Genomic DNA, 14,735 nt, shown 5'->3' with positions numbered 1-14,735 from the left:
TAAATAAATAAATAAATAAATAAATAAATAAATAAATAAATAAATAAATAAATAAATAAATAAAGTATCTATCTATCTATCTATCTATCTATCTATCTATCTATTTGTCTGTCTGTCTGTCTGTCTGTCTGTCTGTCTGTCTGTCTGTCTGGAAATAAATTAGTTATTTGTTCTTTCTTACTCACTTACAGTACATTAGAGTAGCTAAAGAGCTGTTTCTCAGGGTGGAGTTTTCCAAGTGCTGTTGTAAACATTATGGAAATTTCAAAAGAAATGTCTGCTACATCAATATACTCACACACTTCTCTTCTCTATGCAGACTGGTTTAAGGTGTGTGTTACACTCCAGAGTAAATGGTATATTAAAATGATTCCATTATGATTCACACCAGAGTTTCATTTCCATTATACTGTCAAAATGTTTGATGAAGGAAATGACTGTCCAGCTCTCTCTTATGAATATATATTCACACGGAAACATTTCATTTCCTTTACATATTTAATTTCTATTATTTCTGTCCTTCATAAAGTATTAACTCACTGTTACTCTCTAAGGCATTGAATGTGGGCAAGATGTGAGGATGTCATGTTCGGTAGGCGTTCTTACAGATCTGTGCTTTATGCACATCGCACCCAATCACAGCAGGGATTGACAGTTTTCTGTCAGCCGTCTTCACCGGGACCTCTCTCTTGCCATTTTAATGAGCCACTTGAGCTTTTTTTTTTCAGTTTTCTAAACCAATCACTCTGTAGAAAAGGCTGTGAATGAGTTCAGCATCTTGGCGAATAATTGCGGACGGAAAGGCAGCAGACAAGCAGGCCAGGGTGGAAAGCTGCTTGACTTCCCTTGCTCTCCGATGTGAACAGCAGTCATGAAGTGTTGCTGGATGTTAGCAGCTCATATCAATGGATGAGGTCACCTGCATTTTTAGCTTCTGGGATTTATTTAGGGTTTAACAGATCTTAGTGACATGAAGAGACCTGTATGGATGGAGAACAGACGACAGCTAAAGGCTTCCAGTGTTTCAAACTACAGTTCATCCAAATTTGTACTGGATCTGCAAGGTTAATGGAGCTAATGGATCCTCCATAATAGCTGACAGACATGTTCAGTGTCTCAAACAGATTCATGAATATAGATTCTGTCTACATATACACTGATATTTTTTTGTGTCACAAGACAACCAGGTTTTAGTTTTGAGTGTTACATCCAGCTCTAGGCTGAGACACAACACAAAGGAATAATAATGCAGAAAGACAAAGTTTGCATTTTTTTTTGTATTTTACTCTCATTCCTTTTTTCTAAAGCAGTTAAAGCTTCAGAAGCCAACCAGATCAAATTAATATACAAAATTTCCTCTATCTCTGCACAAAGTGGCATAATATATATATATGCTTTTTACTAATTACCTATTTGTTACTGGTGTGTGTTATTTATAAGCTATTTACTAATAAAAGAATCAAGCCTATAGGATCAAACCACAAATGTGGTCAGCAACAGGCAGAAGCTCATACACAGACAAAATCAGCAAAATAAGCATAAGTTACACAGGACAGAGCGAAGGAAGTGATCTGCACAGGGTTGCAGAGAAAAGAACTTCCAACCAATCGCAAAGCATGAGGCATGAGCAAGGTGTGTAAGTGGTAAGCTGGAAGAAGGAACGTGACACCTATCCCACCACTGACACAGACACACAGCATGAACCTACGCATTCTTGTGGTAGTTTTGTGTGTGTTATGAATAGGACTCCGTTTATCATGACTAAAAGGTCATGATAAAAGGTCATAATAAAAATAGCACTTATAGTTCCTTTTTGAAGCCTTATCAGCATTAGACTCAGCAAGAGGGCATGAACTAAAGTTTGAAGGCAGAGCTGCATGTTAGTTTACACTATTTATCGATAGATAGATAGATAGATAGATAGATAGATAGATAGATAGATAGATAGATAGATAGATAGATAGATAGATAGATAGATAGATAGATAGATAGATAGATAGATAGATAGATAGATGGCTTTGATGTGAGTTGGACGTGTACATTAGAAGCAATTCTTATAGTAAAATGTCATATTTTCACTTTTTATTTTATAAAATGGTTTATGTACAAATTCTTCTACAGAGAGAATATTTTTTGATTTGTGCACAGTGATAAACCGGAGGCCATAAGCATCTGTTACTTATTAGCTGCATTAGCCTCATAGCTACAGAGGCGAAACATCTGCCATGTAGTATTCCTGTACTGTATATATGAGTTGTTTGATGCGATATTTGAAAGCTCATGTTTCAAGCTTGGCTTTTGCAGAATCTAGTCATACACAGTGTGTTAACAATTTAAATGACATGTGTAGTAAATCACTTTTCATGATAGTATGATGAACTTCCTTCAGAGCCTCCTCAATGCTGCTCAACTTTTCATGAGAAAGCAAGACACTCAGAGTTCAAACAATGTGATGTAAGAATGTGATGCAAGCTGCGCTCAGTTGCTGGATTTCAAATATCCGTTTTCATGATTCAAATACAAAAAGTGCATCCATGCAAAGCAAACGAGTAGGATGAAATCAGCTACAGCATCTCTCTGCTCAACTGCTCATTATGAAGCCCTTCAGCTGCTCGGGAGCAGGAACACTTGAAAGCGTGGCTCTGTGGCTTTGCAGGACGGGCATACAGCATCTCTATTCCCTGCTAAGCAGCAATTGATTGATTATACACGTTCCACAGGAGGCCCGTACTTCCCTGAGGAGAACAGACGTGTATACGTTCTCATTATCATCTCTGTGCCTTGTTTAAAATTCTCTACAGGATCTCTAATCGTGTTAACACCTGTAGCATCCGGCGGAGTGCATCCGATCCTAGAAGCATGGATTATTAGCCCCCGTAGCTCCCATTAGCCTTGAAAAAAATCCCATCTCCATTTTTTCACTTCTTATTTCCTTTTCACCTCCTTAATCAAGTACTAATGCCCTGTTAAGTATTTCTACACCTTGAACTTTTTCACATTTTTTAGTGCATAATGAAAACACATTATTTTACTGTGCACTTAACATTTCCCAAAAAAATGTTGTGGTTTATCCTCTTTATTATTATTATTATTATTATTATTATTATTATTATTATTATTTACAACTTGTTTTTGTGTTTGCTGCATTAAATAAGTCTGAACGACAGATATTTTAGTAGATTTCCAGTGTGTGCATGCACTTTCTTTTTCCTAATCCTACCAAACACATCTACTGGACTTGAAAGACTTCCATGTGAAAGGGTGATAAACAAATATCCACATTCAAAAGCACATTTTCCTAGTTAATGTTCTCTGCAAACAAATGCAGACTGATTATAAATAGTGATTTTCTCCTGGCTCAGGCTGTGATCGTTCATTCTTTGACTATTCAAATCGACTGTAGCCAAATAAAGACCATCACTCATTTTAAGTGAAATGTGCAATTCATATTTGGGCTGCTCATGTCCAGTGTTTGCTCAATGAACCAAAATGCTGTTTTAAATAAGCTTTAAAGAGAAGCTGTTTAATTTAATCAAAGTGCTTCAGTAGAAGCAAAGAACATCATCGCTCAGAAAAGTTCCGGCTTGATCCACTTAAGACCTGAAATGTTCGTGCCTTATTGGTGAGCCGAGTCAAATCATCTGAGTGACTGAAAAAAATTTCCATTGTCATCTTGATTTTACTTGGGTGTCTCTGGGTCACTGGGGGCGGAGCTTAGTTACATTGAACAGCCATTCGCAGGTTGTGTATTTACCTGGAAGAGACAAAGATGATAATATGGCACTTTCGATTCAAGTGTGTAAATACAGACCATCAGTTTATTTTAAAATGTGATTTTGTTGTTTTACGGTTCTGTTTGAAGCCAATTTATAAAGATTTGAGCATGTATATCTCAAACATATTTTGGTTGAGGTAGACTTGAATTTATTTTAAGTGCACTCTAAGCACATGTTGGCTGATGGACTACATTTTTTTGGGAATTGAAATATGAACATTTCATTTTGGATGAACTGTTCCTTTAAGGCATAACAAATATGTCATTTGAATAGAGTTTGGTGAGTTTGGTTTGTTGTTTTGACTGTCAGGCTGCAGAGGAGAAGAGAAGCCTTGTGGGCTTTATGGGAGAAGAAAATGCAACATTCATGTTAAAAGCAAAATATCTGCAAATATCCATTTTTCACATATAGAAGTATTTTACATGTTTATTGATGAAGGAAACAGCGATTGCAGCATGGGTGTGTGTTAGAGAAAGTTTTACTGAATGTGAACCACGGTCCGTCAAGTGTTCAGAGTGTCACTGCTTCTATTACTACACAGGGATTTTATCAGCTCGCAGCGTGGCTTATTGTAATAATTAATTCTGTATATGCCGAGGCAGACAGGCAATAATGAGGGGGAGGTCAAACCAATTAAAGCAGCAGTGGAGAAGCAGCAGGCTCACTACATGCCACATAGGAGCTCTATCTGTTTCATCCTGCTTATCATCTCACATTCCCGCCTGTAATCAACCAACCTCGGCCTCGTTCCTTCAGGCCGGACTCATCACTCACTTGCCGCAAAATCATGGAGAACAGATAACCTGCAGCGACTTCTATTAATTTTTCATCATTTCATTAAATTGCCAGTCCACTGAAAACTGATTTCTAACTGGCTGTGACATTTTACACCTAACAGATAGTTATTAGTTATTTATCTTTGTTGTGAAGATTAGCTATTTGTGATAGATGTATCTCTGTTTGCATCATCAATAAAGAGTAAACAAAATATATGCTTCACAAAGAATAGATATTTGCAGATATTTTGCTTTCAGCTTGAATGTTACATTTTCTTCTCTCATAAAGCAAAACAAGGCTTCTCTTTTCCTCTGACAGCGAGTCAAAAAATCAAACCAAACTCACCAAACTCTATTCACATTACATATGTATCATACCTTGCAGGAATATGTCAGCCAAAATGAAATGATCTTATTTCATTTCCCACCAAATGTAGTCCAATCTCCAACACGTGTTTGAAGTGTATGTACTGCACTATATTCAAGTCTACCCCACCCAAAATGTTTTCCAGATCAAGTCAGGTCAAGAAGGTTATATGGACATTTCAACCATATATAGCTGTTGCAGTACACAGTGAAATGAGACAACGTTTCTCCAGGACCATGGTGCTACATAAAACAAAGACAGAGCTAAGGACTTAGTAAGTAAAATGCATAAAGTGCATCTGTGTAACCTGGTGCAAACAGTGCAGGGCAAGACAAACGAGACAGTGTGGGACAAAGGACAGTGCATACAAACAATACAAGACTTTACACAAAAGACAATACACAAAAGACAATACACAAAAACAGCACTGAGCAGTGTAAATATTTAGTATTATAGTAATTCCAATTAATATTGTGTGTGCAGAAATACTGGAATAAACACAGTATTATAGCAGCAGTTACATGAGATATTGTAAAGTATTGTGCAAAACAGCAATCGACTGCAATGTGAGACAGCAAAGAGCAAAAAAACTGTGTAAAAACAGCATCTATCTATCTATCTATCTGACTGTAAAAAAAGTTTGTTCACATGAGAACAAATGTAAAGAAATGGGTGTGATTCAGATAGATTTCCAGAGCTCTGATGTATGAATAAAGCTTCAAACACTGGACACTAAACATGGCTGGATTAAGAGGTAAAAATGTTGTTTTAAACGCTGAGTGTTTCTTTAAAAATTAGTCAGCTGAAGCATCTCTGTTGTAACAGTGCTTGCTTATGCATGATCTAATCAGGCTTCATTTCTTAAATCTCAACATTGTCAACATTGCGCTTGATTACGCCTGAAACAGGTGATGAGGGTGAATTCTATTAGAGTCTCTGAAATACTGTGAAAGATTGTGGACAGCAAATATAACCTGCTGCAAAATTTGCAGCATCTTTCCAGGTCCCAACTCTAAGCAAATAATTCAGACTTTGCTTTGATCTGAATTACGCACCTCATTGCTATTGGTGACCAACAAAAGGAGCGACCACAGACGCACAACAGCAGCAAGTCCAACAGTGTTCAGAGCTCATTCACACTGGCTTTGTAATGCAAATGTCGGCCGCTGTTACAGTCCGCAGTCAAAAGAAGGTGCTATGAGACGCTGCACTCGGCCCAATGCATGGCTTGCCCCTGGCTTATTTCGTATTTACTACAGCACTGTGTGTTTTCTCTCAGGCAACCTAGTGTTGAAATATTCATTCAGTGAAGCTCATCTCATCACAGAATGTTTTACCAAACTACAAAGTGCAAGACATCTGCCTTTCTATCCTATTCACGGGCCAAGGCCAAAAAAATGGAATTTGCTCCTGTTTTGTTGTGTCCATGTTCTGCATTGAATTTCTTTGCCATGTCACACTCTACAATGGTGTTTTATGGCTCATATGAAAGTATACACTCTTTAAGTAGTTATAGTAGTATAAGATTTCTGTTTTTTTACCTAGCCTAATAGGGACTACATTTTTATTTTTTCTTTCTTCAAATTTAATGGTGATTTCAAACTCATTTCTGTTCTCTGAGACAGCACAAGTTGTTCATAAGAATCTAAAATTTGAAGGTATTATGTTCAACCACTAAAATTCTGTGCAAGGTTATCCCAACAGAGGAAAAAAGCAAACATGGGCTAATTTTATATCAGACCTGCTGTCATAAAATAATTTACTTGTTTATAATGATGGAAAATGTCTGATAAGTCAAACTCTTTTACACTGGTTGATTGGAACACCAGTTTAGTGGTAAAAGGGTTAAAAGAAGAATCCTGTGTTTGCAATTTCACCAATTCAAGTAGATTTCAGCAAAAAAGCACAAAATTTGCATCCCAATCTTTGAAAAGATCTGCAGCAAATCAAGTAGTTTTATTTGCAGGAATTATGAGAGAACTCTACCTGGTTGAAACACTAATGAAACACTCCTTGGTTGAAATGATCTGTACATAAATTCCATGATTCTGAACAGATATTGCTAACAAGGCTAAACTGTTTAAAACTGAAGCTTCTGTTTGACTGGCCTGGCACTTAGCAAAAGCACTTATCCGCAGGCCTACATTGCGAGTAATACTTATATTTAGTCACTAAAATTAAAGCTTCAGTTTGTCATTTTCGAGCCTCTTTTGTTATTTGAGTTGTGGGTTGCAGTTGCAATGAAAACACTGACATTCCTTCCCATTTCCCCTTACAGTACGTGACACCATTTCCTGTACTGAAATTAGATCGTTTGCCATATGAGTTGCCTTTAATAGAATATGAGCATCACTGAGTTCAAGGAAGAACTAATCTACAGGAAGGAGACATGTTCATAGAAAATATTTCATTCCCTCAGTATTATGCAGTATGTTTTTCTTAACATTTATTTTTAGCCTTAGATCTAGCCTAATAATAAAGCATCCAAGACTCTGATTAGTTACTATAGAAACATCAACGCATCAGAATGAGTGCATTCATATAAACCTGCGATTTACTTTTATGCTAGTAATCAGCACCTTTTTACCAATTAGAGATTTATCAGTCAATTCAGCTGGAATGTTTTATTCAATATATAATCTCTGTAAAATATAATGAGTATTAATTAAAATGTTGGGGGTTTATTTCTTCTTTTTTTGTAGTTAACTCTAACAGTTTAATGATCAGTCTGTGGTGCAAAGTTCTCCTTTCCAAAGAAAACAAATTATTCCTGCTATCTGTCATTTTCTGGTTGGAAACACTCTCCAAAGCTTCTTCGCTGGTGCTAATTGAACAGAAGACTAGCATGTAAAACCCATAAATGTCCCATTGGAGGAGAGGCAAAGTCATGATGGAGGGCTAAACCGCTCCCTTGCAGCTCATTAACTTCTTAACAGCCTACATTGTAACATAATGAGGATAAAGGATGACTCGAACATGTCTGGAGGTGGTTTTTATGTGAAAATGTCTTAATGTAAATAGCACATGTCAGCATTCACTCGGATGGGTAAACAATCATGGTAGAGTGCCTACGGTGCCATCCTGCATGGCTATATTAGCATTTATTTAATATTACAGGGAGGTCTTATAGACATACAGGACTGAGGGTCATGTGTGAATTATCATTCTTATTGCTATCATTTAGAGAAAATAAATATAAAGTAAGTTAACATCCATGTCTTTGTAACCTCGGTTAAACCGTGTCTGAGCTAGAATACTGTAATACAATGGTAATGTAAATAGTTTGTAAAATAATTTTTGTTCAATTCTTTTAGTTGGAAACCTGTTAGTATCTTTGGTGGTCATAATTTTTACTGGTATTTCAACTTCATGCCTAAATGATTTGCTGGTTATTAAACCATCACGTAGTTTGAATCACTTCTCATTTTTCTGTTAGATTCTTATGTGAAGAATTCTAAACAAAGCTGTCAGACATGTAGCAATATAGTCATATAAATGTGGAAAGTTTTAAGTATAAGCACTGAAGATATCAGCAAAAGTGCATTTGGGGATTTATTTTTCACTTCCTTACTAGGCTTTAGTTTAAGGAAAGCTCCTTGTGCCTACCTGACCCTGAAATTAAACGTTTTGTTCCGATCAGTGGGCCGTCCAATAAAAATGACTTATTAATAGCATTTTAGGAGGTAGGTTAATGGTGAAAAACAGACAAATGTGAAAGGCAAGTAGTGGAGGATTGTTATAACAGTGTTACAACTCTGTATTTAACACCTCTGCTTAGCTTTATTCAAGTTCTAGTTGCTTGAAAAAATAAACATTGGCTATATTGTAGTTACTACACAGTAGTCTAAACTGTAAAATCATGGAGGATTATGGGTAAATATCATGGAATAAACACTTATGTATAGTTGCTACACAGTATCACAGATAAACAATGTAAACTAAAGTGACATTTTTTTATAAGGGAAGAAAACACTTGTAGGTGTGGTGTTATAGGATATTAGCCAAGAAAATTATTACATTATAACATAGTTTAAAGTGTTTTATTTCTCTTAGGCAAAAGTGACTCACCAATGATTATTTTATCTGTTCATAGTTGGGCTTTGAAGGGTTATTTTGAATGGTGATTAGCACTTTTGCCTCACACCTCCTGGGTTAGGGGTCGATTCCTTACTTCACCAAACATGCACATGAGTGTGGTTTTGGGGGTTTCCTCTGGGTACTTGCCAAAGACGTGTTGTGGCGTCACTAAATTCTCTATAGTGTGTGAGTTTGTGTGATTATAATTATTTGGTCCCTTGTCCTGGGTGTCCTCTGGGATAGACTCTGCTCCCTGTGACCCTGTGTAGGATAAATGCTACAGAATATGGATGGATGGAGAGATGGATGGATGGATGGATGGATGGATGGATGGATGGATGGATAGATAAAGTTTTGTGAAAATGTTTTCATAGTTCACACCTACAAGATTTTAAAAAGTTTCATAACCTGATTTTCTTTTTACTCATGCACAATGGGGATAAATGGCAATGATGTTTAAAGTGTATTTACACTATAGCTGATTTGCTGATTTTAGTGACACCCATATGGAAAAAAAAAACTACATAAAAGAAAAGCTCTGAAAGAGCAATAAATGCAAGATAAGGACAAAACAGCAAAACACAGTACATAAACATACATGTTAATAAAATGAAATAAAATATTAATTACCAGTATAATTAGGAAAAGCATAAGGTTATTTGTTTTAACCTCTTACGGGCCCTGTGCCGTACACGGCACGGAAGTAGAAGTGACCACTAGGGGATGACCCAGAAACAAGCTTCAATTCAACTTTAAAGCGTCAAATCCTCCAAAAACACAAAAAAACCTATTTACCTAGTAAAGTTTATACTCTCAATAATTTTTTAAGCCCACACACAAAGCACAATATGATTCACAGCCTTCATACAATTAGAAAAAAATTTCGGACAAAACTGACCTAGGTGGCGCTAGACCGGTTTTTCCCTTACCTTTAGACGCGTCTCTTTCTTCACTGGGGTAATATATTCCAACACAAATAATCCACAAAAATCCACACAGGTCCAAGGAATTGAAATCTGTAAGCCTTTTAATCCAAAATGCTCTGGTCGCGCCGCAAATATTCCGTTAGTGTTCTGAAAACTGGAAACAGAAGTGCGCCATCATCTCGTTTTGCCGCTCTAACTCCTAATTGGGATATTCAAAAATTCAAAGCCTACGTCATATTTATAGCCCAGGTCCTAACGAATCAAATAAGCCCTCATTTGAGCCAATCGGTGCTTGTATGGCAGAGATAGACGGCTGGGAAGCCAATGGTGGCATGACCTCATTTTTTGGGAACCCGCCTTTGACTGACAATTCAATTACTCCTTCCAATAGCAATGAAATGGGCCGGGACCTATACAGCTGTTTAGCCAATAAGCAGACGATTCCAACGGTATGCGACATGCTTTACATTCTTTGCCTGTGTCTGCGTGAACTGGATGCGCAGAAGAATTCTTGCGTAATCCCTGACCTTTTGTCCCTCTCACAGCTCAGGGTGTCAAGTTACAGGCCTGTTTTCACACCAGAGTGATAGAGAGAGAGTCTAGGCTTATTTATGGCTTGTCAGACTGAGCCTGCAGCCTTTTATTTCAAAGTTATATAGTAAACAAATACACAAAAACGCTGCACCCGACGACCAGGGCCGTAGAAAAATATTCATATAAAATCCATTTTTGGGTCTTTTGACTTGAAATTTTTTTTATTTTTGTTTTGACTTGAAAAGACATGTGGCTATGACTCTCAGTTGTTGTTTTGTCCCTAACATGTTCCAGAAAAATAAGATTAATCAGTTTATCAGAAAAACAACCCAGGCGGACAGGAAAATCTGCATTCAAACCCCTGTAACTTTGTGCCAGTAAGGCCTAGAATCAATCTGAAACTAGTTTCTGAAACTAGAGAATCTGCTCACCCCTGTGTGTCAAAGTATGTGGGAGCTGTACCACTTTTTGTTGGACAATGGATATAGGCGGAGGTCCGTAAGAGGGGAAAGTGCCCTGATGTATACTGGATTCTCGATGAAGGTTTACAACACACTAGGCAGTACTGCATGTTTTCTTGTTGTTGGTTCAGGAATAGCAGGTCGGTCACTTGTTTCTATTTGAAATGTGCCAGCAGCAAGAAAACCTGTATTCTTGTCCAATTGAGTGTTGGGTATGAAGTGTTGCACAGCATTCAAAGATGATGCCATGGCAAACCAACTTCTAAACCAGTTTTCATCTTCTGAAAATAAATAAATAGATAGATAGATAGATAGATAGATAGATAGATAGATAGATAGATAGATAGATAGATAGATAGATAGATAGACAGACAGACAGACAGATAGATAGATAGATAGATAGATAGATAGATAGATAGATAGATAGATAGATAGATAGATAGATAGATAGATAGATAGATAGATAGATAGATAGATAAATAAATAAATCATATTGGTTTCAGCAAACGATTCAAACAGCTCTTCCCTTCTCAGCATGGCATCTCTAAATCTTCCAGTAACCTAATGACAGCTGAGCCATGTGGCATGTTGGTTTATGAATACCATGTTCACACCCCAGCCTGTCCTCCTCTTGTAGCATGGCCTTTTCCCTTCTCTAATGGAATGACTGTCTTATTTGTGTCATGGCTGACTACAATTTCTATCAGCCCCAGCACATCACATGTCCCAATCACCCTTCCCTGTGTCTCGTTTCAGCCTGATGAACACTCCTGTATAAGTTCCTGTGTTTTACTCAAGGGTGTATGGTGCTGTGTTTGCCATAGTCTTGTTTACAGCCATAACCTTCTGCTATTTTAATAGTTTTTATGTGCCATACACAATGAATACCAAATTACTTAAAAAAGTGAAGCCCAATTTTTGTGGAATGTTCACAAACATGTTTGTTACTGTTATCACTCTAACATTTCTTAAATCTGTTCTAGTGGAGTCCTTGTGAATAGTCGTTACTATAGAAACGACGACATATTAGATGGAGCACATTAATATAAACCTGTGATTTGTAGCTGCTCTTCTGTCAGAACAAAAACACCAGACTTGGGAAAGATATAGGAATCTATACACCAGACGTCGTAAACACATTATACAGCATTGCAATGGTAATAAATCTGGCCTTTTACACCAGACATGTAGCATATATTCTTTCTCATGAACAGACAACACACAGACATGGTTCCTGGCTATAAATGCTACAAAATACAATATTCATGCCATATTCAGCGGTGAGCTATAATTCAGGCTGAGCTTTTTATAATAATGTGGCATTCTGGCTTTAGCAAAGTTAAAGCTGATACAGAGAATAGGACTGAAAATCTCACTGAATTCACACACTTGACGTGATCATCAGGGCCAGTCTGTAAATGGGGTAATGGAGATTAGCGTTGCTCTGCTCTGCAGTGAATAAACACTTATACTTACAGTACGCTGAGCACATGCACTTTTATTCTACGGCTGTGCATTACATTAGACTTGTTTGTAAGAAATAAATCACTGTGTGGTGTATGAGTGTGTACAGTTATAGACATTTAATCAGTGACAGAGTGATGTGATGAGTTCTTTGTCAGTATAATTCAATTCACTTAAATTCATAAAACATCTTAAAGCAATTTGCCAACAATTAGAGCGTTTTTGATTATAACTTACAAACTGACACTGGAGACTTCTTCCATTAAAGGTACATCTTGAGTTGTCAGAAATGTTACCTAGAACGTTTTTTTCCGGTTTACTCTGCATCATGTTCATCTAAAAGCTTCCAGACTATATGCAGAGATTCAACATCGTATTAAAGCCCAAAGCTGCAACATTTATACAAAGCACTATAATCATAAGGAGTTTTAAAGCAGGCCCAGATGATGATGGAGCTGCATCCATGTGGTGGATCAAAGCTTTTAGCTCATATATTCAAGCTCTATTAAATCAGTTGCCTGTGTTATGATGATGGACAAAATGTCAGAGCACTAATAGCTTGCTATAAAGGACGCATCAGTTGTGCTTGAAAATGTGAGGTTTGCACCGAATAACCCCAACACACTTTAGCGAGGAGATAAATTGGTTGACCATTCCATTCCCGTTTTTTGCCCGAACAGACTGACTACACTGAGACGAATCCGCCCAGATAGGCTTTTATTGAAGCTGTGGAGTTCACCAAGAAACGTCAGGGAAGAGATAAAACACCTTCATATGCAATTAGGCATCAGGAGTGCTCTGGTAATTGTGTCATTTTTATCGTCAGCATACTTTATTGCTCCTCACGTCCGAGTCTGCAAATTGCAGCATTAGGGCTGGCTCTTTTCCCATGGACGCACACTGTGCACTTATTAAACCTGCATCAACGTGGCCACTCGTCAGGAAGACTTGATGAATCACTGATTAATCACTTCGCCTCATTCTTTCAGTCCTGGTGGGTACCAATATATATACTGAGTCACATACACTCACACAGATTAGTAATGGCTTCTAAAATGTGTTTGTATTAGTTTTTTTCTCAAAGCTTTTTTTGTAAAATACCTCAAGATTCGAGTCAAGACAATGTCGAGTAAGTTTTAGGAATATCTAAGATAAGGATTATATAAAGGGAGCTGGTCATGAATATCTCTCTCTCAAATACACACACATTAAATGTTAGTATAGAAGAAGAAGAAGAAGAAGAAGAAGAAGAAGAAGAAGAAGAAGAAGAAGAAGAAGAAGAAGACGACGACGAAGAAGAAGAAGTATATTATAATATAATATAATATAATATAATATAATATAATATAATATAATATATTGGTATAAGAGGAATGAAGACTTGCCATCATGCCGTTATATGAAAATAATCAACATCAGGCTGGTAACAGTAATATTGCTATCACCCCACTGTGATTTAATCCTTACTTAACATGTGAGTCACTGGGCTATATTAGTTACACGTAAACAACGTTATAATAGAAGGTATTCTGAGATAATTTTGTAAGATGACATCCATAATCATTGCACCATTATCATTAACACCGGCCCTGCTGTAAGCCACGCTTACTGTTTATTTTCCAAATATTGAGCAATGTTTGTGTATTTTTGCTACATTTGTTCACTCTTCTCAATATGAACACACTGTATTCACAATTCATCTATAATAAATTTGACCAATAGAGACCAAGCTAAAGTCCTCAGTAAGTTCTCATTGGAGTAGGTGTGGAATGTAAGGAGCAGAAATGCATTAATTATATTAATCACTAGGGAAGATTTGTAATACATTTTGAATTCAATACTCACACAATTGTTAAATAACATCTTTAACCAACAACAGATCATTATTTTCTATGTTTTCGAGTGAGCATCGAATGCATGAAGCAAATTTATTGCACATTTCTGATAAGATGGTGCCAGTTCTCACCAGGGGACGAGTGCCCGGTGACACCCAGTGTGAACCGTGACTCATAACATTAGAAAAGCAGGACCTGCATGGCAGAAATGACATTTCCTCTATCCGTCACGGCTGGAAAGGGTCAGCGCGAGCTGAGGAAAGAGAGGATTTTATGAAACCTTTATTTGTGTCAGTGAGGTGAAGCTCATAAGGACTGCAGTTTGGAGGGTTTTTACATGCTCTCAGTCCAGCTTAAGTTTCTGCTGATCTTCTTCTCAGCTGCACAGAGTGATAGAGAAAGAATAATATGAATAATGTTTAATTATCTTAGCACCCTTTCCAAACTCTAGGCAGACGGAAAGGTCAAACTGCTGGATATTTGTATGTCTATAGCAAAAGTTTTCCTATGTAAAAGGTG

The sequence above is a fragment of the Tachysurus fulvidraco genome, chromosome 21, assembly GCF_022655615.1.
Source record: "Tachysurus fulvidraco isolate hzauxx_2018 chromosome 21, HZAU_PFXX_2.0, whole genome shotgun sequence".
In the NCBI taxonomy this organism is placed as follows: domain Eukaryota; kingdom Metazoa; phylum Chordata; class Actinopteri; order Siluriformes; family Bagridae; genus Tachysurus; species Tachysurus fulvidraco.
Note: the sequence above shows the minus strand (reverse complement) of the source record.